At 41.1% G+C, this 27,557-nt stretch overlaps 1 protein-coding gene across 1 annotated transcript in view; it reads right to left on the reverse strand.

Moving 5' to 3' along the window:
• ULK4 (unc-51 like kinase 4) overlaps nucleotides 1-27,557 on the reverse strand; it is a 704,158-nt gene that overhangs the window by 600,545 nt on the left and 76,056 nt on the right. The gene's annotated exons all lie outside the window — the stretch shown is intronic.

Raw genomic sequence — 27,557 nt, forward strand, 5'->3', positions numbered from 1 at the left:
GGTAGAGGTACTTAAATCTTTACCCTGATCTCTGGCAATACTTTTTATTCCACTTTAAACAGACCCAGGCGCTCCAGCGTAACTGCCCAGGGACCAGCCCCACAGCTAACTGCTATTCCTTTGAGGTGCTAGGCATCACTGAGAATGAAATTAGTCACTGGGACTCGTCATCCTCAGTTATAAGGTACATGCCGATGACAAGTCCCATATGACATTGTTAATGGTTGTGACTAGCTGGTACCTTGCGACAAGTCCATACTCTTATATAGAGGCGCCTAGGGAATAAATTAAATCGCTATAAAGTCATGCAGGTATTGCGGCTAAAGCCCCATATACAGTACACTACATGATTCTCTAAAAAACATTGCTCAGATGGGTCCTTCTAAGTGATATCATTTAAAATAACATGTAGTGTGTTTGCTCAATATCGTTAAGGATGCATGCTCCCGTTCTTTATTAATGACAACCACTCCCATCAGCTCAATCTGACTACATCATCAGCGACTGCATGCACAGAGGAGGACCTCTAAACAATATTGGTAACAACTGGCAGTGCTGACAGTTGGCTAGTGTGTATGGGGCTTTAGTAAAGGCTTATTGCTTTCTTAGAAAAACCAAATTGCTGCAGTACATATAATATTTGCAATAACTTTCAAATGTTGATTTATAAAACATGCATAAAGAGTTATGATAATGTAAACAAATAAAGATATACTAATACATACAACCTAATGGCAAGCTACACGTTTATGAAACAGATGGTTAAAAATGTCACATAACAGTTATGAATAATTTCTACATCACAGCATTGTAGAAAACTGTTCTAAAAGAATACTCTATGGCTCAAACTAGTATTTTGAATATTTAAAACAAAATAACTTTGATGGCAGAAACAAAATAATATATATATATTTTCAATGTGAAATGAGCTGTAGTCTTCGTTTCCCTGGAGGGAACAAAAATTCATTAATACTAAATCACAATGACTGTATTTCAGCAAATAACAGTTTTGCCATATTTGGCAAAGTATTGCAGAACACTGCACAATAGAAGAAATGTTTTGCGAAAAGAGTAAACAGCATTGTCCTATTAAATTGAATTCCCAATTTTAATACTTTTTTTCAAATATATTTTAACATGTCCTTGAGTAGCTTTCATAAGTTTTCTGACTGCTTTGCCACAAATCAACAGTTTATGTCACAATATAGTTCTAGGGCATAATGGAAGAATGTTCCTCTGAATTATAGACAATAGATGTAGTTTATCTTACAGACCCTCAAATTCACCTTGAGCTTAATACACTTTACAACACAATCTGCTGTTTTGTCTTGGTGTTTAACTACAAGACACCATTGTGATATGCCATGTCTCTCCTCCACCACGACTGAGGCTGCTCTGATAGATGCTGTATGCATGCGGCCAGCAACTTACACAGGTCATGCCTCATAGTGACGAAAAATGGCGGGGCTTGTGCTGCAGCATCGAGAGACCACTCTTTGTCATAGGCCGCGCCCATTTTCTGGGCATGCACCCTGATCCTCAAGTTTGACATGTTGGGAGGTATGGATATGCTATTCGGGCTTGATGTTTGATCCAGAGTCTAAAGGTCCATACACACTGGGCGACTATGCCCAGCGTGTATGGACAGCGATGATGGCAATCACCGCTGCAGGGGAAAGCGGCTCAGTGCATACACACTGAGCGGCTTTCCCCCTGCCTGGCACCGACGGAGGGGGGAGGTATAACTAGCAGATGAACGGCTTTCCCGGCGATGTTGCGGGAGCGCGCAAAAGCGCTCACCGCTCATCGCTGGGGCATACACACTGGGCGACTGAGCTAAAAGCCGCTCAAATAGACTGTTTTGAGCGGCTTTCAGCTTAAAGTCGCCCAGTGTGTATGGGCCTTTAATATCGATTTCACTTTACCTTTATGACCTTACTTTCTCTTTCAGTAAGTCTGAAATTGCTTCTTACAGAAGGTCAGAATGGAGTAGCTGCATGAAGTTCAATTTACAATGCTTATAGCTTATGGTATGTCATTTTCTTCAGTCACTATGTGTAGGCGTCTGCTATATTAAACATGTCATGTCTGATTGCTGTTAAATACTGCATATGTAGTCTGCAGCCACTATTCATAATAATTGTTAGAACTCACAATGCAGATAACGTGAAAGCGGCTCTACGTTACAAAGAAATCCCTAGGAGATGTTGGGTTCTAGTTCAGAAAAAACCTGTTCACACAGTCCTCATATTGGTAAGGTTACAAATCAACCATTCCCTGCACTTACCTAACTTACACTTCACACTGTAGTTCATTTAAATTACCAAAATGCTTGTTCCAGAGCTGGTCAAAAAACATGAAAATTGCTCTGTATGCTTTGCCCCCAGGTATCACATAGATTTGATACACAAACTACTGTATGCTATGTTCCATGGGTTTTACTAGGCTTAAAGAGACAGAACCTCTGATTTTGTTTCCCAATGTAAATTGAGCGACATTTGTAAAGCTTTACCCTCTGACATCGTCCTTTTATTCTCTTGAAATATTTGACAACTTTGACTGACACAAGTAAATGTTTGTGAAATGACTTTAAACAACCTCCTGTCACTCTGGAATCTGCTGCGCCAGCAGTTCTTTCCTCTATTACGGGGAAAAGGGACTCCCATCTGTGGGAAAGTAGGCAATGGAGTGGACGCATCCAGAAGCACCACATATGGGTGACACACATTAGGTCAACAGAAAAATGGTTGACACCTCATTTTTTTTATTTTACTCTACCATCCACGTGGAATACAATAGGGAATACTATTCTGTGGGGAGTGCAGTGTCAGTGGAAGGCACCAAACCACGTGAACGTGGTACACTTATTGGATTGTTTGTGTAAAAAATTTTTTTTAAAATGTAGTCCTGTAGAACTTTTGTACTTGTAGACCATACAGCCAGTCGACCTTTTACATGTCAAACTAAAACATCATGTCACCATATTTACTGTATACCTAATACAGATAATTTAGACAGATAATTTATTTTCTAATTAAGGTCAGTGCTCCAGAGTCTTGCGAGCAGCAGATTTGGAGCACTCAGACATAGAAACATGCAGACGAAGGAAGTCCTCTTTGCAGAATGCATATGTCCATACGTTTTTAATAAAACTAAAAGCAACCCCATTTTTATACAAAACTCAGTTTCACTTGAACAACAGAAAAAAGTTTGGTACCGTGTTAGCCAGTTGATAAGAAAAGTTTTATTGTTCCTCAGTGAGAAAAACAAAATAGCAATCTAGCAAATATGATACCTTTTAATGGCTAACAAAAATAAATGTTGTTAAAATGCAAGCTTTCGAGACTTCTTAGGTCTCTTCCTCAGGCATGGTATAACAAGGTGTGTGAAGAACCACATATATATACACAGCAGAGTAGGAACAAGATGTGATAGATGGACATTCTTAAGATCAAAACAAAACAAAATAACAGAATGAGCTTGTAAATTGAGTCCTTAATTAGTTTGTAGATAAGTAGTGTGAAAGTTTTATTGTCTCTAAGTTGATGACAGACCAGAGTTAGAGCTCCGATGCCCTCACTCTCTCTGGGCCAGATTCCTCAGATGTTGTAGTGGGCCATAAATCCCTCGGATAGATTCAGTCCTGTGTTAAGGGTGTCAAACGTTGTCATTAATTTGTATTCCCAGACCCTCCTGTCTCTTTGTGATTTAAAATTTCCTTTTAGTATAATCACTTTCATATGATCCTGATTGTGTCCTGGGCTGCAGAAATGTTTGGCCACAGGAAAGTGTGTCTTTTTTTCCTTTATTGTGTGGCGATGGGACCTCATCCTTGCCTTAAGTTTTTGTCCTGTTTCTCCAACATACAGACCCCCAATAGGACATTTGGTGCACATAATCAGGTACACTACATTGGTAGTAGAACATGTGAATGTCCCTGGGATCTTATAGTCCTGTTGTGTGTTGGGGATCCGTACACTGTCTGTAGTGAGGATATGGGCACAGGTTTTGCAGCTCCTTACATTGCAGGGATAGGTTCCTCTTTGTGTAATGGATGGCAGTGAACTTCGGATTATAATATTTTTCAGGTTTGCAGGTTGTCGGTAACATAGTAGTGGAGGGTCTGGGAATATTGTTTTCAGGCGGTCATCTTTGTGTATGATGTGATGTAGTTTTTTTGCAGTTTTTCTTAGCACCTCAAGCTGTGGGTTGTAGGTGACTACCAGGGGTACACGGTTGTTTCTTTCTCTTTCTTTATATTGGAGAAGTTGATTTCTGGGTATCCTGATGGCTCTGATAATCTGATCGTTGATTGATGTGGGATGATATCCCTGATTTAAAAAGGTCCCTTTAAGTTGTTTTAAGTGGACATCTCTATCTGCTGGGCTGGAGCAGATGCGATGATATCTGATGGCCTGGCTGTAGATAATGGATTTTTTGATGTGTTTCGGGTGGAAGCTGTCCCATCTGAGGTATGAAGGCCGATCCACGGGTTTTCGGTATAGGGTTGTCTGTATTGCGTTGTTTTGAATTGTTATAGTGGTGTCAAGGAAGTTTATCTCGGTATATGAGTAATTCATTGTCAGGTTTATTGTTGGATGAAATCTGTTAAATTTTTCATGGAAATGTATGAGTTCTTGTTCAGAATCAGTCCAGATGATCAGGATATCATCGATGTAACGGAAGTAAGCCAAGGGTTTGATTGAGCAGGATGCCAAGAAGTCACTCTCGAGTTTTGCCATGAACAGATTGGCGTATTGCGGTGCCATTTTACTGCCCATGGCGGTCCCGGTGCGCTGTAGAAATATTTCTTTGCCAAAGGAAAAATAATTGTGTGTAAGGATGAATTTTGTAAGCTGTATTGCAGGACCAGGAGCAATCCCATTGGACTCGAGATATATCTGGCATGCTGTCAGTCCATCTTCATGGGGGATATTGGAATATAAGGATTCCACATCCATGGTGGCAAGGATGGCTCCATTAGGGAGGGGACCTAGGGTTGATAATTTATTCAGTAGGTCCGTGGTATCTTGGAGAAAGCTGGTTGTATGTCTCACCAGTGGTTTCAGGACACCCTCTACCCATCCTGAGATTTAAGGGAGTTGAGAAGGCTTGTCAGGGGGCTGTCAGCAGAGTCTACAGAACTTTTGGACTTGATACCCGACAGTCCCAGAATTGGAATATTCTACATGCTTCCCAAAATACATAAGCCCGGCAACCCAGGGAGGCCAATCATCTCATGCGTGGGAACCCTCACTGAAAAAATCTCAGGATGGGTAGAGGGTGTCCTGAAACCACTGGTGAGACATACAACCAGCTTTCTCCAAGATACCACGGACCTACTGAATAAATTATCAACCCTAGGTCCCCTCCCTAATGGAGCCATCCTTGCCACCATGGATGTGGAATCCTTATATTCCAATATCCCCCATGAAGATGGACTGACAGCATGCCAGATATATCTCGAGTCCAATGGGATTGCTCCTGGTCCTGCAATACAGCTTACAAAATTCATCCTTACACACAATTATTTTTCCTTTGGCAAAGAAATATTTCTACAGCGCACCGGGACCGCCATGGGCAGTAAAATGGCACCGCAATACGCCAATCTGTTCATGGCAAAACTCGAGAGTGACTTCTTGGCATCCTGCTCAATCAAACCCTTGGCTTACTTCCGTTACATCGATGATATCCTGATCATCTGGACTGATTCTGAACAAGAACTCATACATTTCCATGAAAAATTTAACAGATTTCATCCAACAATAAACCTGACAATGAATTACTCATATACCGAGATAAACTTCCTTGACACCACTATAACAATTCAAAACAACGCAATACAGACAACCCTATACCGAAAACCCGTGGATCGGCCTTCATACCTCAGATGGGACAGCTTCCACCCGAAACACATCAAAAAATCCATTATCTACAGCCAGGCCATCAGATATCATCGCATCTGCTCCAGCCCAGCAGATAGAGATGTCCACTTAAAACAACTTAAAGGGACCTTTTTAAATCAGGGATATCATCCCACATCAATCAACGATCAGATTATCAGAGCCATCAGGATACCCAGAAATCAACTTCTCCAATATAAAGAAAGAGAAAGAAACAACCGTGTACCCCTGGTAGTCACCTACAACCCACAGCTTGAGGTGCTAAGAAAAACTGCAAAAAAACTACATCACATCATACACAAAGATGACCGCCTGAAAACAATATTCCCAGACCCTCCACTACTATGTTACCGACAACCTGCAAACCTGAAAAATATTATAATCCGAAGTTCACTGCCATCCATTACACAAAGAGGAACCTATCCCTGCAATGTAAGGAGCTGCAAAACCTGTGCCCATATCCTCACTACAGACAGTGTACGGATCCCCAACACACAACAGGACTATAAGATCCCAGGGACATTCACATGTTCTACTACCAATGTAGTGTACCTGATTATGTGCACCAAATGTCCTATTGGGGGTCTGTATGTTGGAGAAACAGGACAAAAACTTAAGGCAAGGATGAGGTCCCATCGCCACACAATAAAGGAAAAAAAGACACACTTTCCTGTGGCCAAACATTTCTGCAGCCCAGGACACAATCAGGATCATATGAAAGTGATTATACTAAAAGGAAATTTTAAATCACAAAGAGACAGGAGGGTCTGGGAATACAAATTAATGACAACGTTTGACACCCTTAACACAGGACTGAATCTATCCGAGGGATTTATGGCCCACTACAACATCTGAGGAATCTGGCCCAGAGAGAGTGAGGGCATCGGAGCTCTAACTCTGGTCTGTCATCAACTTAGAGACAATAAAACTTTCACACTACTTATCTACAAACTAATTAAGGACTCAATTTACAAGCTCATTCTGTTATTTTGTTTTGTTTTGATCTTAAGAATGTCCATCTATCACATCTTGTTCCTACTCTGCTGTGTATATATATGTGGTTCTTCACACACCTTGTTATACCATGCCTGAGGAAGAGACCTAAGAAGTCTCGAAAGCTTGCATTTTAACAACATTTATTTTTGTTAGCCATTAAAAGGTATCATATTTGCTAGATTGCTATTTTGTTTTTCTCACTGAGGAACTTGAACAACAGGCAGGCTAGACACACGTATGTCTCCTGCATGTACATGCCTCATTTCTTACACCGCCCTTTCTCCGCTGTTCCCATTGTCATTGTTATGACTACAAAACAAAATCAAATCAGAATCATGTTTCATTATAAATCACCAGACAGATACAATGGCATACTGCTGTCTACTGTTTTCAGTAACTTAAAAAGAAATGAAGAATATAATTCTTCAAACTATAAAAAGCTTACAAAACCTTAACGTAATGGATTCTAAATCATATGATAAGACAGGCTACAGAACTATTTTAATATTTAACACCACAGGCAGAATTGTCGCTCTGTCATTGTAAGTGGCATGTGTCAACATTTAAGTATCATATATATAGAAAATTGCTCTAGCAGATGACACATAAGCACCTAAGTCACATCCCTTATCACTAACTAGTAGCTACTGATTGCCCAAAAAATGATAAGATTATACGTTTACTTACTAAATGATATCTACCTAACATGAGTGTCATCCCATACAAGAAAAAAGAGGTGAAACCGCGCTAGCTAAGAACATGCAACAGGTGTAAATAATAATGAGCAAAGATTTATTTAAAAATAGGTATAGTTAAAATGATGTGATAAATCATATGTCCATAAAAGTTAAAGGTACCACAAAAGTAAGAAGTGAGAGCGTGGATAGTCACCCACAGTTTAGCCGTATAGTGTCCTGTGTCCGTTCCTATGGTGCTTCCGGGTTGTTATCCCATTTGTGAATGCCAATGACAGGGGAGACTTGTTTTAGGAGAGGTGCTGATCTCCAACCATGGGAGCGCCTGTTGTTATGAGGTGCTCTACCTGGTATGCGTAGTAGTGCTATCCCTGGATTTCTGGCTGTGGGAATCAATTCTGGAGGCTGGTTCGGTCACAGGGGATGAACAATGAGGCATCTGGATATTGGGTGTCCTTGCTCTCTTCCACCAACGCGTTTCGCTTTGCAGCTTTTTCAGGCGCCTCCCCCCCCTAGGGCACGTTGGTGACCTACCCCCTTTCTACATGAGTGTCATCCCAACCTGCATAAATCTTAAGGGGCCTACACAAGGGGAGATTTTGCTGAGTGACCTGAGAGATGCTAGATGGCACAGCACAGAGCGCCGCACAGCGATGTGCCAGCTACAGTATGTGTGCTGAGTGATCTGTCAGGGTTGGTATTGTCCGGTGAGAACAGTGGACCTGACCGATGATCTAACTAGATTTATCCAGCATGTGGATATTAATCACTGGGCAATAGGGATGTGTCTGGTCATCGCTATGGCCCCTACAGGGGCATTTTCTAAGCGATCTAGTCAGATTGGTTAAAAAATGCCCTGAAATCGCCCCATGTGTAGGATGTACTGTCTCTCTATTTCTATACATACCATACATGTCTATCTTTCTTTTTAATTATTCTATCTTTTCCTATATTTCTATTTTAGTTCATGTAAGATTCAAGCATTGTTTCTCGAAATATTCAGTAACAGTACTGAATGTTTCTCTGAGCTGAGAGCAAGTAGTGTCCCTCCCATCTGGTTCCTCTCTGTGCCAGTGGCAAAGAAAAGTGGGAAAGATGGGAGTATCCTGATGCACATGTGGGAAATATTTGATGGACATATGATATGAACTTGTGAATAGCTTTACTGACAAGCATGAAATCTGATGGCCATTGGAAGAACGTGAGAGGTCAGTAAGTGGATTTGGGGGGCTGATAGCATGGAAGTGGGAGAAGGAAACTCCTGACAGCTTGTGGATCAGCAAGGCATGTTGGGAGGACCAATAGGAATGTAAAGAGATCTGAGGAAGTGGTTCTTAGCAGTACCTACCTACAAACATTTGTTCCATCATCTGCACTAAGATGTTTATGGAACAGCAATATACATCAATTGCCTATCATATAGTTTTGCTCTCATAACTGACCTCCCTTTAGCAATCAAATCATAAAATGTTTCTTTCCTCCTGTTGCATTTCCGATTCTAACTGCATCCTAAAACACAGTATTATATAATCTCTGGTAACATCGGCCAGTGCTGCTCAAAAATGGCATCAGACTATCTTTTACTGACAGTGATGCCAATCTGCACCCGTTGTTGGAGGAAACCTTCACGCATGCATATTAGAACGAAGCCTGCACATAGACAAAATAACTGATAATTGGGTACTTTGTGGCGGATGCAGCGCCTCCAAGTATATCTGAATGGGGGCCAATTACAGAATGTGCCATTAGATAACAGAAGCAATCACTGTATGGTGCTGCAAACTATTTAAAAATCTAATAAAAAATGTGGTTCTTAAAATGATCAATTTGTTGTAAGCAGATTGATTACTAAAATATGATGCAATGTGTACAGGTGTCATGTAACTTATCAATACTATAGTGGTACACTCCAGAAAGTGAAAAATGACATCCAGTAAGTTGCTATGAGTTACAGCAAACAAAAAAGGTGTGCTCCACGAGTTAGCATTTACACAAAAGCAGATTATTCTGAAAGCCCGTAGACATTAAAAATGTAATAGAGCTCCTAGTCACTATTTTTTTTCAGCTTTGAAAAGGCTCCTGGCATTGTACTTTGGAGATTAATTTCTCTGAATTGTGTATATCTGCATATTTTAGTTTTATTTACTACATCACTATAAAATAATGCATTAAGTACAAAGTAAACACGCCGCCTTTGAAATGTCAAAAGTGCAGGTAAAGTCAATTTAAAATAATACCTCTTCCAGGAAGCAATCTTTATTAGCTGTGGAAAGAATATTTCACCCTATTCATGAATTTAATTTCATGGTTCATGCACATCGCCAAATATTTCACAACAAATACAACCACTACATTATATATTGCATAAAGACTACAAATTACTTCTGCTTGCAAACATAAATCCTCTGCCTTCTGTCCTATAAATAATCAAAGGCAAGACAAAAGGGACGAGGTAGTTACAATCAGCAAAGATTCGTGATTACAGAAAACTATACAGTGAAATTGTGCTGTCTTGTGCTGTTCCAGACATCAAATGCAGCCCTATCATTACAGACAATTAGATAGAATGCTTTTAAAGTGGCCTTTGATGTGAGATGTGTTATTTTCATATACAATAAAAGAAAAAGTTAAATACATCAGGGAGATTACATTTTCATTTGGAAGAAAACTCATTTAAAGCATGGAAGGGTTATGAAGAATCTAAATTTACACACCCATGTGTTTCACACACATTAAAATGTCAATTAAAAGGCTAAATGAAAGACGCCAGAATCATTAATAAACAAAAATTGATTGTGCAGTTTCACTTTGAGTTGCCTTTCTATCTTTAGATGTTTAGGAGTATACAATGCATCAGATTATCCTATCAATGCACTAGGAACCAGTGACATCACTAATGAACGAGGAAGAGTGTAACAAAAATAAACCTTAAGATACGGCTAAATACAAATGTGACAAATTTAAGCCAGCACGCAATGGATATAGGTCATAGGGCCACCACTATTGGTTGACAGGCAAAAAAAGTCGATACATTAAAAAGGGTTGACATGCATTATGTCGACACAAGCATAAGGTCAACATAGAAAAGGTGGACATGAAAAAGGTTAACATGAGTTTTTCATGTTTTTTGGTGCCTATTGTATTCCTCATCCATGTCCAATGGGATGGTAAAGCATGAACAAGTCCCTTTAAAAAAAAAAAAAAAAAAACTTTTTCTGATTGGCCTTTTGCTTGTACTGACCTTTTGACCATGTTGGCCTAATGCATGTCTGCCTTTTTCATGTGTCGACCTTTTGACGGTCAACCTAGACACTGTCGACCTTATGACTGCATCCCCAACCAACAAGATGAAGTCTGCTTACATTAAAGAAAGGTGACATCTTTTATAGGGAAAGGCAAATAATCCATATGTCCCATACTGCATGCAGTGCATTATACTTGTAATGTATTTACGCATTGAACCTGATTTTAACAGCAATTCTGCAAAAGCCATCATAGGGCTAGGTTGTGTTCTAGTTTACTCCTTTCTCCAGAGAACTCCACCAAGCTGAATTCTGACTTTATGCTTGCATCCACTATAGAGAATACAACAGGAAAACATTCAATAGAAGTACTTCAGTTGTATTCTCCATAACGAATGAGAGCTGGAAACAATGAGGAGCATAATACAGTAAATGCTGTTCTATATCCTGTCATTGATCCAGCGAAGGTACTGCCATATATACTGTCCAGGTATCCACTTACTCAACTTCAGCAGTTCCTGGCAACCAGCACTTTATGTAGATGGTGTCAGCAGCCCTCTTAGTTACTGCATTATTAGCTATATAACCACCAACAATATCCTGCAGAATTGGAAGACTGAAATCTGTAGCAGAGACAAAGTAGAGACAATGATGGATCTCTAAAGAAAGTGATGTACATTAGTATTAGATAGTGACAAACAGGGGTCAAAGGGAATTGGTTTATCATACCTGTTTTACTGCCTATGTGCAATAAATACACCTCTCTTTAAGAATAAATGATAAATACTGATTCAACTGTAGTGTGCAGTCTATACATAATACAGCTGTCTAGTCATTTCACAATTATCTGGCTGTGCGGAATACTAATAATATAGTAATTCCATGTTAAGTAATCCAACAGTGCCTATTGTGTTTCTTTCATAGTCTCAAATTCATGGAGACACATATGGATGACAGGCGGACAAGATACAGGCGGTCAGCATACCATCAACGGCATCATGTTGGAGGGAACTGCAACAGGGGTCTAATAAGTATGCTTACCTTTCCCCATGCGGTTCTGGTGAATCTGCCATCATTATTTAATTATATATTATTGCAGAATAAAACAAACACTAAATATATGTGTATGCTGTAAAAAAAAAATATCAGTGATGTTTGCAGCTCTTTTGAGTAGGTTTGGTGCAGGATTCCCTAGTGCAGTGGTTCCCAACCCTGGTCCTCAAGTACCCCCAACAGTGCACGTTTTCCAGGTCTCCACACAGAATCACAGGTGACATAATTAGCTCCACCTGTGGATCTTTTAAAATGTGTCTGAATAATGAGTGCACCTGCTGGGTGACCTGGAAAACGTACACTGTTGGGGGTACTTGAGGACCAGGGTTGGGAACCAGTGCCCTAGTGTGACTAGCCCTAGATAGCTTATCCTACCATCTGAAGGTGGCTTGAATGAGATGCTGGTCAACTCTGCCAGGTTTGTCCCCCTTCGTTGTGTACTTTCCATTAGTCACCAGGCCACTCTGATGACACGACGTGGCGCTGGTATTGCTGGGAAGTATTTCAAATTGGTGGCTGGTGCAATGTGCAATCTGGTCCTCCCACGTTATGCCTCCAATGTGTTTCGTGCAGCAATTGCACTTTATCAAGGATATTACTGTATATAATATATTAGAAATTTGGTGCCATGACATCTAGTTTCAAGAGATTAGCAGGGTTGCAGTTTGGTACTTTTGAGGCATTGGGGGTTATTCTAATTCAATCGCCCCCCCCGCGCACAGGGCGCCCGCAGGTCTGAGACCCCATAGAGGTGTCTCAGAGCTAGAAGCACTGAAGAAATCACTCGAATGATTTCTCCCAAGGCTGCAAATGCAAATCATCCATTTGCATGCCTGCGGGGGTTCGAGGGGGGAGCTGGTGGAGTTTAAATTTGCAGCCTTGCGAGTCAACCTGAACAAAGACCATTAAATATATCTTATGTGTACACACGGTGCAATATGATCGCTGAGCAAATTTGGCTTAATATCTCTCAGCAATACAGTATATTGCTCAGTGTAACTTTTTCATCAGCGACTAGCGATTTTGGCTGAAAATGAAAAGCAATTCTGTCTCATACTGTCTCTACCTTACAGATGTAGTGCTGCTCATCCAGCACAGTGGCTCGCCAGACCACCCCCACTGGCGAGTGTATACTACATCAGAGTGGGACGCGGGGGGAGCTCCGGTTGAAGGGGATGCGCGTGTGACTCGTGCGCACACATCTCCTTCCGGCGGCTGTCAAATCTTCAGCCAGTGCCTGCCTGAGCTCCATCTGTATTTTGACTAGAAATTGATAGTCGCTGGTGCACAGTGCATTGTGCACCAGCGACAAGCACATTTTTGCCATATTCACAGGACCAATAAGGGCTGGCTGTGGGAGTGCGCTCCTAGCGATTTATCTCTCACAACACGAATAAACACTGGCGAAATGGTCACTCAGCAACCCATGTGTAGAGGGCTTTATTCAGGTATCTGACAGACTCAGAAAATGCTCTACTGTCAGGTTATGCATGTATCAGATCTCGGACTGTAGCAAATTATTGCAATTTCGTTTTCAGCTATATGGCAGCCTCAATTGATATGTTTAAAGCTGGCTATATATATATAAGAATGATTGCAGGCCCGAACACACAATTTCGACTGGTCGCGTGACATATTGTGTGTTTTGAGTGCACACTTTGAGGTGTTTTGATACGATGCACGGGCCCGCATGTCGATCCTCAGATCTTATGTGCTGCACATTAGATCTGAAGATGCTGCTAACGACCAGTATGCTGGGAGTGGCAGATCTTACAACAAATCTTATGTGAAATCACAAACATAGATCTGCCATGTTTCTGGGAAGCTGCCAAGGAAATCGTGCGACAAAATTGGATCTGATGCTGGTCATCCTGATGTACGGCCAGCTTAAAAAAGGGGTTAGGCCCTGTGTTTTGGGCTCTTTTCATTAGATTCCGAATCAACGGGCTGAGGAATCAGATGAAATGGTCCAAAGAGCAAGTGTTCAAACGTTCGATTCCAATCCGAGGTCCTGTGCGCTTTGGAACTGGAGATTGTCATTGATGCACCAAGGATCCATTGGATCCTGCAGCCAGAAAAAGGATTGCATACAATACAGTGTATGAAAAAGGACCATAAACGATGTATCATATGCGATCCTGTTAACTCGGAAGCTGGTGAGTGAGATGGCAGGGTACCGCATACGATGCCTAACGTAAGTGCCCTTTATACAAATTTTTATGAGGAAATGAGTATCTGCCGCATCTCTGCCAGTGACCCAGTACTCGGATTCCTCCAACTGTTTCTCAGATGCATCAAGTATCCGTTCCAGTACTAACTTCAGATGGAACTCACATTGCTCAAGCTCCTGCCAGCCAATGCAGGTTGCCTCACCATCAGTGCCTCGACAGCAACAGACTCTTTTTCCCAGCCCCTAGCCAATGAGGCAACGCAGTACCAGAGAGCCTACAAGTAAGCCTACAGCACGTTTGGACTCCTTCGCTGGCTTAACTCCCTCTGTGTTTGCTTTCACGCTTATGCCTCATATTTATAGCTCAGGGTACTCAGGATACAGGGGGGTGTGAACTGGAGAGAGGAAACAGCAGTCTCCCTGGACAGAGTGTATCCCAAGTCCAAGAAAGGTGACAATCCTAGCAGGCCTAGGCGCAGTAGTGAGGATCCTAGGGTACACCATGATATCGCCAATATTTATTTTATTTATTAACAGTTTCTTATATAGCGCAGCATATTCCATTGCGCTTTACAAAGAAGACAGTGATACAACAAACAGGGAATTTACAGACCGTCAAAAGGTAGGAGGGCCCTGCTCGCAAGCTTACAATCTATAGGAAAATAGGCATTGATACATAAGGATAGATACTGTATTCTTTATTGCATCGATTCCAGCAGAATGCAAGGTTCTGTGACTGGTTCTGGAATTTGATAAGCTTGCCTGAAGAGATAAGTTTTTAGGGAACGCTTATAGTAGTAGTTTGGAAGTGCATGGAAGTTGAGAAATGGGACGGTAGTTTGAGAGACAGCTTGGATCAAAATTCAGTTTTTTTCAGAATTGGAGTAATAACTGCGTGTTTGAACAATGAAGGAAATACACCAGTAGAGAAAGAGAGGTTACAGATTTTAGATAAGATTAGGATGAGCACAGGAGACAGAGATTTACTTATTTGTGATGGTATAGGGTTAAGAGGAGAGGTAGTAGAGTGGGAGGTAGAGAAAAGTGCAGATACTTCATATCTTCATTTGTGGGATCAAATGAAGTAAATGCATCAGAGGGCTCAGGTATGGAATTGAGCAGATCACCAACTGAGTTGGAGCATACCAATTCATCTCTGATCTTGTCAATCTTATCACTGAAGTAGGAAGCAAGATCTTGTGCATGGATAGTGGCTGGTGGCTTGGGTGAGGGAGGGTTGAGAAGGGATTTAAAATGTATTAAAAATACATTTTGGGTTAGAAGCTTGAGTAGAAATGAGAGTTTGGAAATATGTTTGTTTGGCAGTTTCCAGGGCATAACTATAGGACTGGTAGATAGTCTTACTGTATATGTAAAGAAATCCATTGGACTGTGAGATTTACACCATTTACGCGAGAGATTTTGTAGGTGACTCGTTAATTTAGAATGCCACGGTTGGCATCAAACCTACGTGGACTGTGGTGAGAAACTGGAGCCACTTCATCCAGGGCTGTTTTGAGAGTTAGGTTTAGGTGTGATACCGCCATCTCAGGTGTAGTGAATGCAGAAATAGGAGCAAGCTGTTGTTGCAGTGAGGAGGAGAGTATTTGAAAATTAATATCATTAATAATTCTGAGGGCTTGAGGTGGATTGAAGGATTTTAGTGTTTTTGAGTTAGAAGTACTAGAGGACAGCATGCAGGTGATAAGGTTGTGACCTGAGAGAGGAAAAGGAGTATTGGTGAATTAAGACACTGAGCACAGCTTGATCAAGGCAGTATGATGAGTAGAGGAGTCAGTCCATTGTGAGAGTCCGAGAGAGGAGGTTAGAGAGAGTAGTTTGGAGGCATGAGCAGCAGATTTTGGGCTATCAATAGCAATGTTGAAGTCACCCATGATGATGGTTGAGATGTCAGAGGAAAGGAAGTGAGGGAGTCAGGCAGAAAAATCTTCCAGAAATCGTGTTGGTTGCCCAGGTGGGCGATAGATAGCTGCAACACGCAGTGAGAAAGGAGTGTAAGTTTTGATGGAATATACTGCAAATGATGTGAATGTGAGTGATAGGACCTGTGGATGAACTGTGTATGTGAAAGATTGGGATAGGAATATTCCAACCTCACCTCCTCTGCTGTCACCAGCCCTGGAGGTGTGTGTGAAGTAATAAAAAGTTCAAGGTCTGACTGTGCAAGTGTGCTACTCTGACCAAAAGAGCCACAATACCACCACTATTAATGTCATTCTACCTCAGTCCCACAAATGGGGTACAGGTTTGTGGAGTCAGCAATGCCAATACCCAGTGTAGTTCAAAATTGTCCTGTAAAATTACTGCATCTCCTTAACCCGACCAAACTCTGCAATGGCAGGCTGTGAGTGTAGGCCCTCTACAGAAATGTCAGCAAGGCCACAGTGTCCACTGACTGTGCTGGGGGGGGGGGCATACCACGCGTAGACATTCACATTCATAGTACCTCTTTCAGTTCAAGAGACTGCAGTTCCCCTTAAGGTCTGCTTTTCAAATACACACTGCTAGAATGAGTTCAACCAGCTACCCAGCAACTAATACCGTTTTCAGACCGCATATGCCGTGTCGCACCCGGGATTAGGACACGGGTCCCATCCCCAGAGCGACACAGTTTATTGCCGTGTCAGTGACATCATTCGGGGCGGGGCGGAGCTGAGCGACGGTCCTTCACCGGGGGCTTGGGAGGAGGCAGCACTTGGAGCTGACAGTGCTGCCTCATCCATACTGTGGATGGGACCCTGGTCGCTCGACCCAGGCACCCGTTCACAGTGCACTTGACATGGGTAAGAGCCATGTTCAACCCTGTTCATTACCAGGATTGAACTCCCATGTTGCTCGACCCGTGGTGGCGCCACAAGGACACGGCAATAACCCAGGTCTACAGAGCGGTCTGAAAGCGGTATAAATGATCCTAACACCTGAGGAGAGATCCTTCGGTAGAGGAAAAAAGTGTTTAAATACGTCTTACAACCCATATTGGGGCCCATACAGCAACAATCAATTGGGTCAATTAAACAGTTTGCAGATGATTTTAGTTTACAAATAAGCTACATATGTGGTTCACCAAATGCTGATTTCAGACAAAGAAAAAAAAGATCAGAATCGTTGAAACAAATGTTCCAATATGTTGATTTTGCAGAGCAATCAGGGCTGTAGATTGCTGTTGTATGGAAAATTAGCAATTGTAAAAACAGTTTCAACAATAGAACAAGCCAAGACTATTAAGATGAAAATGATCTGTGTATTGCCCCGTGAACACACTTCGACTCCGGGTCATTTTCAATCCAATTTTGATTCAGGCAGTAGTTGCATAATAAATTCTAGGTTACAGTGTTTTTCCGTAAAACCCTGTAATGTAGCATTTCGTATACAGATACGGCCACAGTCATACAAAAATATATTCACAGAAAATGAAAAGTACACTTTTAGATATTCATGGTCAAAGGTCAAATCATGTGACCTTGAAATGAAAAGTCAATATTAAAATCAAACAATTTTTTTTTTATGAAAACTGTTGTTCCTTAGCTTCAAAACATGACCAATATGAAAGTTCTACCACAATTAGAAGTAACCTTATGATTTTTCAGTTGACATTGCAAGCATACATTTTTGTCATGTTTGCAACCTTGTTGCATGAACACTGTGTATCACAGAGGGCTAACATTCTACATATGTAAGTAACTTTATGTTGTATACTATCCTTCCAAATATCATGAAAATCTGAGACGATCGGGTTGAAAAGTTAAATTTTTTGTGATGATTTGGCATGGAATGACATCATCAAGCATATTAATTTAATCAGCAGAAGCTGCTTGTGCACCATTTTGCAAATAACGGGCTGTAATAGGTGAAGATGCAGAAAAAGATGCTCAGCACTACTGAGCCACATGGAGCTAAAGCCTCATCATGTGACGTGTAGCCCATGGAGGCTAGATATATGTGGACATACACAATTTTCTTTGGTCCCAATGTTGAATTAACCCTCTTTCTTATGTGGTTTGTGATGTATACCATAATCATTCCAATTGTTCCTTTTTTTGATTTTTAAAGTGGCATAAATTATATTGGCTTCTATATTAGAGTAGTGTGGGTGTATCCAGGTGTGATCCAGGTACAGACAGACAGCGGCACTCAATGGGTTTTCAAAAAGTGGTTTAGTGGAGTACCACTAAACCACTTTTGAAAACCCATTGAGTGCCGCTGTCTGTCTGTACCTGGATCACACCTGGATACACCCACACTACTTATTGGAACCTGAGGGCACCTGGGAATCTGTTTGTATGAGCAGGAGTTCCAAGCCGCAACACCCAGGCTTCTATATTATACATAGCATTAGTGACACCCCCCAACACACAAATACACACACATCTAAGTTTTACAACAAGATTCTTATGGCTGTTGATGTAATGAGAGACAATTATACTGTCCAAGACAAAGTCACACAAACTCAGATAGTAGAATGAGACTTTTTGCTGTATTTAGGCCAGAAGGAATTCCAATTTATTTGGACAAACTGGAATGCCTTTTTCAGTGCAACAGCTGCACAGTGTGAGAGAAAGTCTCCCAGAAAGTCTCCCATTGGCACCCAAAAGTAACATTATTGAAGAATCACACACAAACACACTAGTTAAAATCCCCAGTCCTCCATTTTGTTATTTGAGAGGTAGTAGGCATTTAAGAGAGTGAGAGCGGTGTTGCAGAGAGTTGGATTAGGCATGGTATGGCTGGTGGAGGAGGAGGAAGCTATGCCCCAGCAGAATCAGAATCAGCTTTATTGGCCAAGTATAATTGCGTATACTAGGAATTTGATTTGGATTGCTGTGCAACAACCAGTTACTTAACAGTTAAACAGTGGTCGCAAAGATATGTATAAAACATACAGGTATACGCTAGATGTACCCTGGGGAGGGTGATGGACATGCACAGGGAACATATATTTGCTGAGCTGCACAGTACCTAGGCAGCCATCAGAGGCACCACTTGGTCACTGCAACAGCCAGATAGATAAGAAAAACAATGCTTGTGTCTGACAAAGAGACAGAAGAGGGTGAGGAGGAAATTCTAAAGAGTAGTGTGGAGGATAGTGATAAGGTGCAGTTTCCCTATCAAGAAAACTTGATAGTCCATGCCATGGTGCAGGTTTACCCATGCCTGCTGAGTGCCAAGGCGTACAGGACCCCTGCTCCCCAAAGAGGTGCAGCAAGGGTCGCATCACGAGCTGCACTGGTCCAATACACAGAATTTGAGGAGGAGATGAAGCACACTATTCCTCTCCAGTAATGCTTCCAAGAGCCCATGTATTGGACACAGTCCATTCAGCATCTCCACCTTATCCTAGTGAGTAAATGTAAAAATGTTTCATTTAAAAAGGAAAAAAAATCTATGTTATGTGCTATGTGTGGGTGAACACACCAACCACTTGTTTTTTGTAGGGAAGGCTATTTGTACGATATGTAAAAGTGTATTCTGACTATAAAGTATAATGCTTCATGAAAAATGTGCTTTTAAAGAATAAAACCTTTGCTACAAGACTAAATGTGTTATTTTTTTTCACTGTAGCGGCTGTGCATCAGCATACGTCTCCGACGATGAGGCGTCGGCAAGAGACAGACACAAAAGAGGCTAGAAACACACACATATGAAGGCCATAATATTTTTGAATTTGGGACCAACCACATGTGTCACTTTTTTGCTGCTGCCTACTCCAAAATGATCTATAAAGTAGTTTTTAAAATTGAAAGTACCCCGTCTTTTGTGAGGTCAATTTTTAATTTGTAAGTTTGGTAAATGTTCCAAATGAGTGTAGGTTGTATTTAATATCCATTACAAGTGTAATGCAGGTCCTTCTCATATGCTGTCATCTCTGCCTCTCCCCCCTGTCATCATTGCCTCTGGGCTGCCACTTGCAGAGCTGGTGTCCTATTCAAAGTGAGAAGAGGAGAGGATGACACCACCATCATCCTCACTTCCATTGAGTCTATACCCCACGTGCCACCGCTGAGCAGCTGCAACCACCACTGCCAACTACACTGTTCCCAGTGTGGATGAACTGGCCTTGTCCCTACATAATTTTGTGAGTATGGAGCGGAAAACCAGCCAGCTGGACTATACTGGGTGGCTTATGCAACGCTACAGAAGGACAGCGGAAGTGGCACAGAGCATCTGCTGACATGTAGTCTGCCAAAATGAATAATAAAAAAGTCGCCTACAGAAATTGACCCATGTAACATAGGAGCGGACTCAGGTAGCCCTGGAATCAAGATGTTCGGAAACAACCTCCCTGACTAATTCCTTCTAGAACTGGGTGCAAGTGTACCTAGAATAATTTATGCCATTTTGAAGGTTAAATGGTGGTCATACTAAATATTTCATTAATTGAGATTTCACTTTTGTTCATTCACATTGCTGTTTTTTAATTGATTAAAGATCATTTTATTTTTGAAAGCATTCTTATTTAGCACACATGCCTAAAATGTTTGCACGGTCTTGTATATGTCCCCTATAAAATAAACTCTTCATTCAAATGACCAAATTAAACAGAATGAGTACTGGACTTTATTTTTGGAAAACCAGGAATTAATTAAGTCCTGCCCATCAAAATCATGACACAACTCCACATAATGTGATCAGAAGCATGTAACATTACTAGGGTATACTCATAAAAAGACCATTCTGAGACAACATTTTCAAGGAACGAAACCTTCCTCACACTAAAGCAGGACATATGTTTGTTTAATACAATCTTTTTGCTAGAACCATCAAGTTAAAAAAAATCTGACCAATCGGCACCATCAGTATTTATTATAATGGAGACAGTGTGGAATTTGATATTTCTATTTTAACATTTGGTCAGGTCCAGAAGTTTGGGATTTTTAAACTCCCATTTTTCTTGAAGTCACAAAAGGGATTCGATAGGCCAAATACTGGATTTGGAGATAGCAAGCCCTACAGCAGTGGTTCTCAAACTCGGTCCTCAGGACCCCAAACAGTTCACGTTTTCCCAGTCGCCAGACGGGTACACTTATTACACATTGACACATTTTAAAAGATCCACAGGTGGAGCTAATTACTTTACTTGATCCTGTGAGGAATCCTAAAAAAAAAACATGCACTGTGTGCAGTGGGGGTCCTGAGGACCTACTTTGAGAACCTGTGCCCTACAGCATTACAATGAATAGTTCTATAAATGTAAGATATGTATTTTACACAATTTGCGTCTGGTAGATGAGAACGGATATATAAGACCCCATAACCTACATGTCATACTGACAGCTGTAGATCCTGTGTTTGAGCCCCAATAAACTATAACATGATATCACAAACTAAGATAGAAATCTATAGAAATAAACAAGTATGATGGATGAACTTAAGACCACATTCAGCCTTCATCAGATTGTAAGAAGCATGATAGTGTAAAGAGAAGGGTCATTTATCTAGGTCAGGCCTGGCCAACCTGTGGCTCTCTACAAGTTCCAGCATGCCCTGCCACAGTTTTGCATTTATGGAATGTTAGACCTGGTAAAGCATGTTGGCAAAGCATGCTGGGATGTGCAGTTTCCCCACATCTGGAGAGATACAGGCTGGCAAGGTCTGATCTAGGTGATCTGTTCCTTTCCTTTATGATAGCCACCATGGTAAATGTACTGTAGCTTTGGTGGTCAGGTGATCAACAGGGTCCTCTTCTGGGAAAATCTGTGTTGCTCGGAATATTGGAAAGATCCAATTGGCGAATGGATGCCCTCTTCACATCGACAAAACATTGATGTCCAGAAGAAGATAACATTACAAAAAAAGCACTCTAGTCAAAACATAATACAATTAAGTCATTATACCTTGAAGGTGAGACATTAATTTAATTGTAGAAGATTCTGCAATACAGTGTACAATTTCCATTCACAGATGTACATGTAGCTTGAGGAGGAATTGGTGCACTGCGTCAAAGCAAACCGTTTTCTCCTCAGTCATAGTATTTATGTACAGTATGGTTCTTTTTATATGTAACAAAAATGATGACAAAAGCAGTTCAATATTTTGAGTAGCGGCTAAATTAGATGTAGACAATCACCTTAATGCTCACACAAAGCTTTGATTATTACAATCCATATTTTCATCCAGTTTCAAAGGTTGCCGTGTTTAATGAAGTGTAAACCATTTTTAATAAAGCACTAGATGAGTAGCGTTTTCTCCCAGCACAGGAGTTTGCGTAAGCAGCGCTGCTAGGAGACTCATCAATATCAAAACATGAAAGATACAAGTATACAAGTATATACAGCATATAATATATAGATGTTTTCCACCCCAAATAAAATCCACAAATGTAAAAAAAAAAAAAAAATTCAACTAATTTTGGCATATTAATCCATTTATTATAAAGATAATCATCAGATTTTGATTAAATAAGAATGAAAGGAAAATACTGTAAACACAAGTAACCATCTGCAGAGTTGAAGCTAAACTAGACATTATGGAGTTTATTTACTAAGATGGGCGTACTATTGAAGATAGGATGTTGCTATGGGCAACCAATTAAAATTTACTTCTTATTTATCAATCACCTTCTAGAAGATAGACTAGATAGAATCTAATTGGTTCCCTATAGCAACATCCCATCTTTAATAGAACTCCCATTTTGTACATAAAGCTATATTTTTTCAGGGCAGTCCAGAAAAAAAGCTGAGGTGCTGCCCACAAACGCCAGCCGGCTGTCAACTAGCCAGCATACAGCCTGCATCTACAGGCCGTTGCTGGCTGTGGCCACACAGAGGTCCTCTGAAAATCGACAGGGCTTCAAATTTGCAGCCCTGCTTAGGGTACTGAATCGGCCCCTAAGAGCCCCCGCATGCATGGAGGGCTCCTCTCATATTGAAGTCTTGCTGCAGAAGTATCTGAAAAGGTAGATGTGTTTTATGTTAACCAGAGAGGAGGCATTAATATGAGCTCACTATTAGATTCTGATCTCACAAATGAAAGAGTGAAATGTAAGTGCATATCCATGGGGGTGTTCAGACTCTTGTCTCTATAAATCATTTTTCCTTATGAAATCTTATGATATTTTCATATAGAGCACTTGACAAGCCTTGTCATACCAGTTACGAGATAAAATGAAAATCTTGTCGCAGCTGTTTTACAGATGACCTTCAAAGCCGCTGGAGAGTTCTCCTTAGCAGAGAATGCATAGCTGTTAAAACTTCACTCTAATTGAGTGACGCTAATGCCACACAAAAATGCTTTTTGCCAGCACTGCAGATACAACCGGTCAAGATCAAGAGTAGATACAATGATACAATCCATTCTGCAGCCATTATTTTCTCAGCAGGTCAAACTTCCCAATAACAATGCATAAAATTGGATTTTGTAATCCAGGTAAACAGGAAAACAATGTGACGCCTGGCAACCCTCAATTCAAAGCAACTACAAATGCTCCGCAAAACGGACAAATGCCAGCCCAGACTCCAGCAATTAATTACAAACATATATACCTTTTCCTTGTGAGATTGGAAATTACAGTCAAATACTATGCTGACAGTCCAACATTTCTTAATTTAAAAAAACCCACAGCTTTCCAAATGACCTTCCTATCACACAGCTTAAGCAAACAGCAATCTCACGCAGTTAATATGTTCATAGTTTTCCCATTTAGTGCACACTGCTAAATAATTAATTTTAATGTCCCTTCAGTAAATTAAATCAGCCTGGAATGTAAGAACTAACAAATTAACCTCAGCTGTGATTTTCTCAGAGATATCAAGCGTATTAACGTCCCCAGTCTTACTCTAAAATGCAGGTACATAAATGCATGAAAAACACAAAATGGAGACAGCTGAAAACATGTTCCATAATTAGGATTTCTTGAAATTAAATGTTAACCCAACATTAGAAATGTAAGAAGTGTCAGAGTGCCCTCCACTGTTTCGTTGTGGTATTACATCTTAGATAATCTATAGACCTGGAGATGTGTTTTTTATGCAGGATCTCTCATTATAAAAGACGAAAAGCCATTGGAAGTAAAACCATGTGAAATACTGTATCTGGAATAATCCGTGAACCTGAGGTTTTTTTAACAATAAGGTACCAGGTTAAATAACTTTTTAATGTAGTTAGTTCAAAATGGCTCAATGAACTATAACAAATACAAGACAAAAAGCAACAATATGATACGCTGGATAAAGGAAACAGGCTGGGCAGTACAATTGTAATTGATTAAAATGTTTACTTCCAAGGAAAACAGAAAACGACTGCTCACTAATGTTGATACTGAGAAAGGCAAATAAAGGACTAGGAGTTTGTTAGTGGATTCTGCAATGTCGTAATACCATGCTGAGACACAAGAGGGGGAAATTAAAATGTGCAGGCAACTGAAAATGTGATATATTGTTCCCACAGCCGGTGAATTATATATTGTAAGTGTGTCTGCCCCTATGTTCAGCAGATGTGCCTGTCAATGTCATTGTTCCTGTCTGTACGGGCATCGGCAAGTGTGTAATCATTAGCAATTGTGTATGTTGGGTCCTGTCACTAACAATCTTGCTGGATACACACATCATATAGTGTGTATCCAGCATCAGAGCGGGACAGAGGGCATCTTAACTGTAAATCACAGTGAAACAATAAACAAAGCTGACCATATAGACGTGTGCTACATGCAAAGAAAAAAAATATCTGCACCCTTTGCATTGCAATATACTGTAATTTGTTCCCTTTAGCTGGGTTTGTTTTTTAAGGTACGTACATACGGAACAATTTGAAGGACAATGTGGGTGTTTTCAATCCATGGGACCGACCAATTGTTCAAATCGTTCCATGCATCGTTAATAATGTGTGTACCCGCCGATCGGTAACAACAGTCTAGGATCTTCCATGCATGCAGGAAGATCATAGACCAATATTTTGTGAAGTGTATAAAATTGTTCTGTGTGTACACACGATAAACAATTTGATACACTTGTGAACGATGTCGGGTCACTTCCTGCATCGTTCCGTGTGTATGCACCTTTACACCAGATAAGATTCAGTCTACAGGTCATGGCACTAATAACAGTAGATCAGTATGATCCATTTTCTGCAAACCAACATACTGTATAAAGAAATATATTTTGGTCCTGTTACTTAGCAAATATCACCAACTCTATTCTTTGTAGTTATTGTTTACAACATTGTAATCAGAAATTGAAAAGAAAACTATGGGTGGACACTGATTTGCATACACAATAGTCTGAAATCCTTTTCTGAAAGATAATAAATGATGATGATGATAAAAGTAAAGTAAGTCTGTAGGATGGGGCCCAGTGATGGAATTGTCTGTAAGTTAAACATTATAGGGTTGAATCCAAATTGGGAGAAAAGTAAACAAACTTTACACTGCAAGGAGTGTAAATACATTTATTTGTTTATGTTTTTTGGGTTGTTGTTTTTTAGCATGCAGAGATAATGCCAGCTTATTTTGCATGTAGCCAGCAAATTTTGGATAGATGTATATTTAATTTGCAATTTAAATTTCAGTTAGGACATGCAACCCAAATCTCTCTGTACGTTGCTTCTACCCCATAAGGTGTAAAGTCATGTGTTCTATTCTGCTTTGTTCCCAACGATGAGACTGCGAAAACTAATGCAGCCCACACTCGCACCGATACCGGCGTGCGTTGTGGGCTTAACTAGCACATATAGCATCGCATCGTATGCCTTGTGCATACGATGTGCATGCGATGTGATGCTATGCTAGAAAAAGCTAGTACAAAAAGTATGTGCAGTACATACTTTTTGTACTGTACGATGAGGTGCCGCGGGAGCGCGCACCCCATCGTACAGCATTGCGCCGCCGGCAACGGTGCGTGTGTGGGCACCTTTAGTTGGCACATACAGTATAATGCTGATTTCACTGTATAGAACATAAAACGTATGAGATTTGTATGGAGCAGTTTTCAGTGGGTGAGAGTAAATGATGGAGTATAGTTCTAAGGTAAAAGGTGTGGAAAGAGTAAAAAAAGATAAAGACTTCCCAAATGGAATTGGGCCATTTGTTATATCGACAGGCAAAAGGTAGACACATGAAAACAGTCAACATGCAACAGGTCGGCATGGATACAAGGTTGACACAAGCAAACTGTCGACATGTGAATGGTCGACAAATGGCAAGTCGACACATGTTCTTCATGTGCTTTTCTTTGGTTGTTTATGTCTAAATGGACCCCCAATTAGTGTAACGAGTCACCTCGTATGGCTCACTTTGCCAGCCATGCTTTGGGCCCACTATTATATTATTACTCTTTGCCGACATGGATGGCGAAGTGAGAACAATTTAGTTTTAAAAAATCATTAAAACTCATGTGAACATTTTCATGTGTCGACCATTACCATGTTGCCTTTTGTTTGTGTTGACCTTTTTCATAGGTCAGCATATTACCTGTCCACCTATAGGCTATCAAGCGAGCCAACCCATATCTCCCAACAATCACGATTTTATCGGGACAGTCCCGATTGTCAGGGCCTGTCCCGCTGTCCCACCCGCGGGCGGCAGTGTCCCGCGGTGTGGGGGGGCTGTTGGGAGTCCCCCCTGCCAGCTGCTAAGCAGCGGGGAATAAACGCTGTGCGCATGCGCACAGCGTCTATTCCCGCAGCCAGGGGGCTGGGGGCATGGCTAGAGGCTCACAGACCCTCTGGGTTATGCCCCCATAGCGGCAAAATGGGGGAGTGGCCTCACGGGGGAGCCGCAAGTATAGACCACGCCCCCCTGAAAATTTCAGCACGCCTTCGGCGCGCAGCAGCAGCATCCCGCCTGCTAACCTGCCAAAGTTGGGAGGTATGCAACCTATTCCCACATAAAAATGATATTTCACATAAAAAATGAGATTTCATTTTGCAGGACAGTTTTCAGTTCTGTGAGGGGCACACATTCACTGGACTGGACTGGACTACTCTCGCAGATGTTCCAAGAATATCTCCCATACCCACTGATCCTGACCCATTCTTCAAAGAAGTGGACAAGATGACCACATTTTGCAGCAGGAAAGGTAGAGAGGGATGCATGTAACATGACTCCCATCTCTATGGCCCCCTCTCTTGCCCCTTGGACTCTCTGGGATCACCCAGGTGATGGCTGTGCTGGTAAGTAGGTGTCCATGATTCTTCAATGCTGGGATGCATGTGCAGAATGGGTCCTCCTTCCCCATGTAAATCAGACTGCTGCAGTTTTGGGGTGAGGTTTTAATTGCGACTGTCTGGATGTTTCCGACAGTCAGAATATCGTCCGTTTCTGATGTTGATTCAACAGTCACAATCCAATCTCCCTACTGTTGGAACGGCTGAGGATTGTCTAAAACGGCTGCGGATTCAACAATCTGTCACCGTTTTCGACAATTCAGATCTGTCTTTAAAAAAGTCAAATCTGCATGTCTGGAATGTGGCTGGAAATGGCTGCGTTGAATAGATGTATGCCGATATTTCCAGCACACATTTGTAGTATGGCTACTGGCTGCCATTC

The sequence above is a fragment of the Crinia signifera genome, chromosome 5, assembly GCF_055691185.1.
Source record: "Crinia signifera chromosome 5, ASM5569118v1, whole genome shotgun sequence".
NCBI classification, from domain to species: Eukaryota; Metazoa; Chordata; class Amphibia; order Anura; family Myobatrachidae; genus Crinia; species Crinia signifera.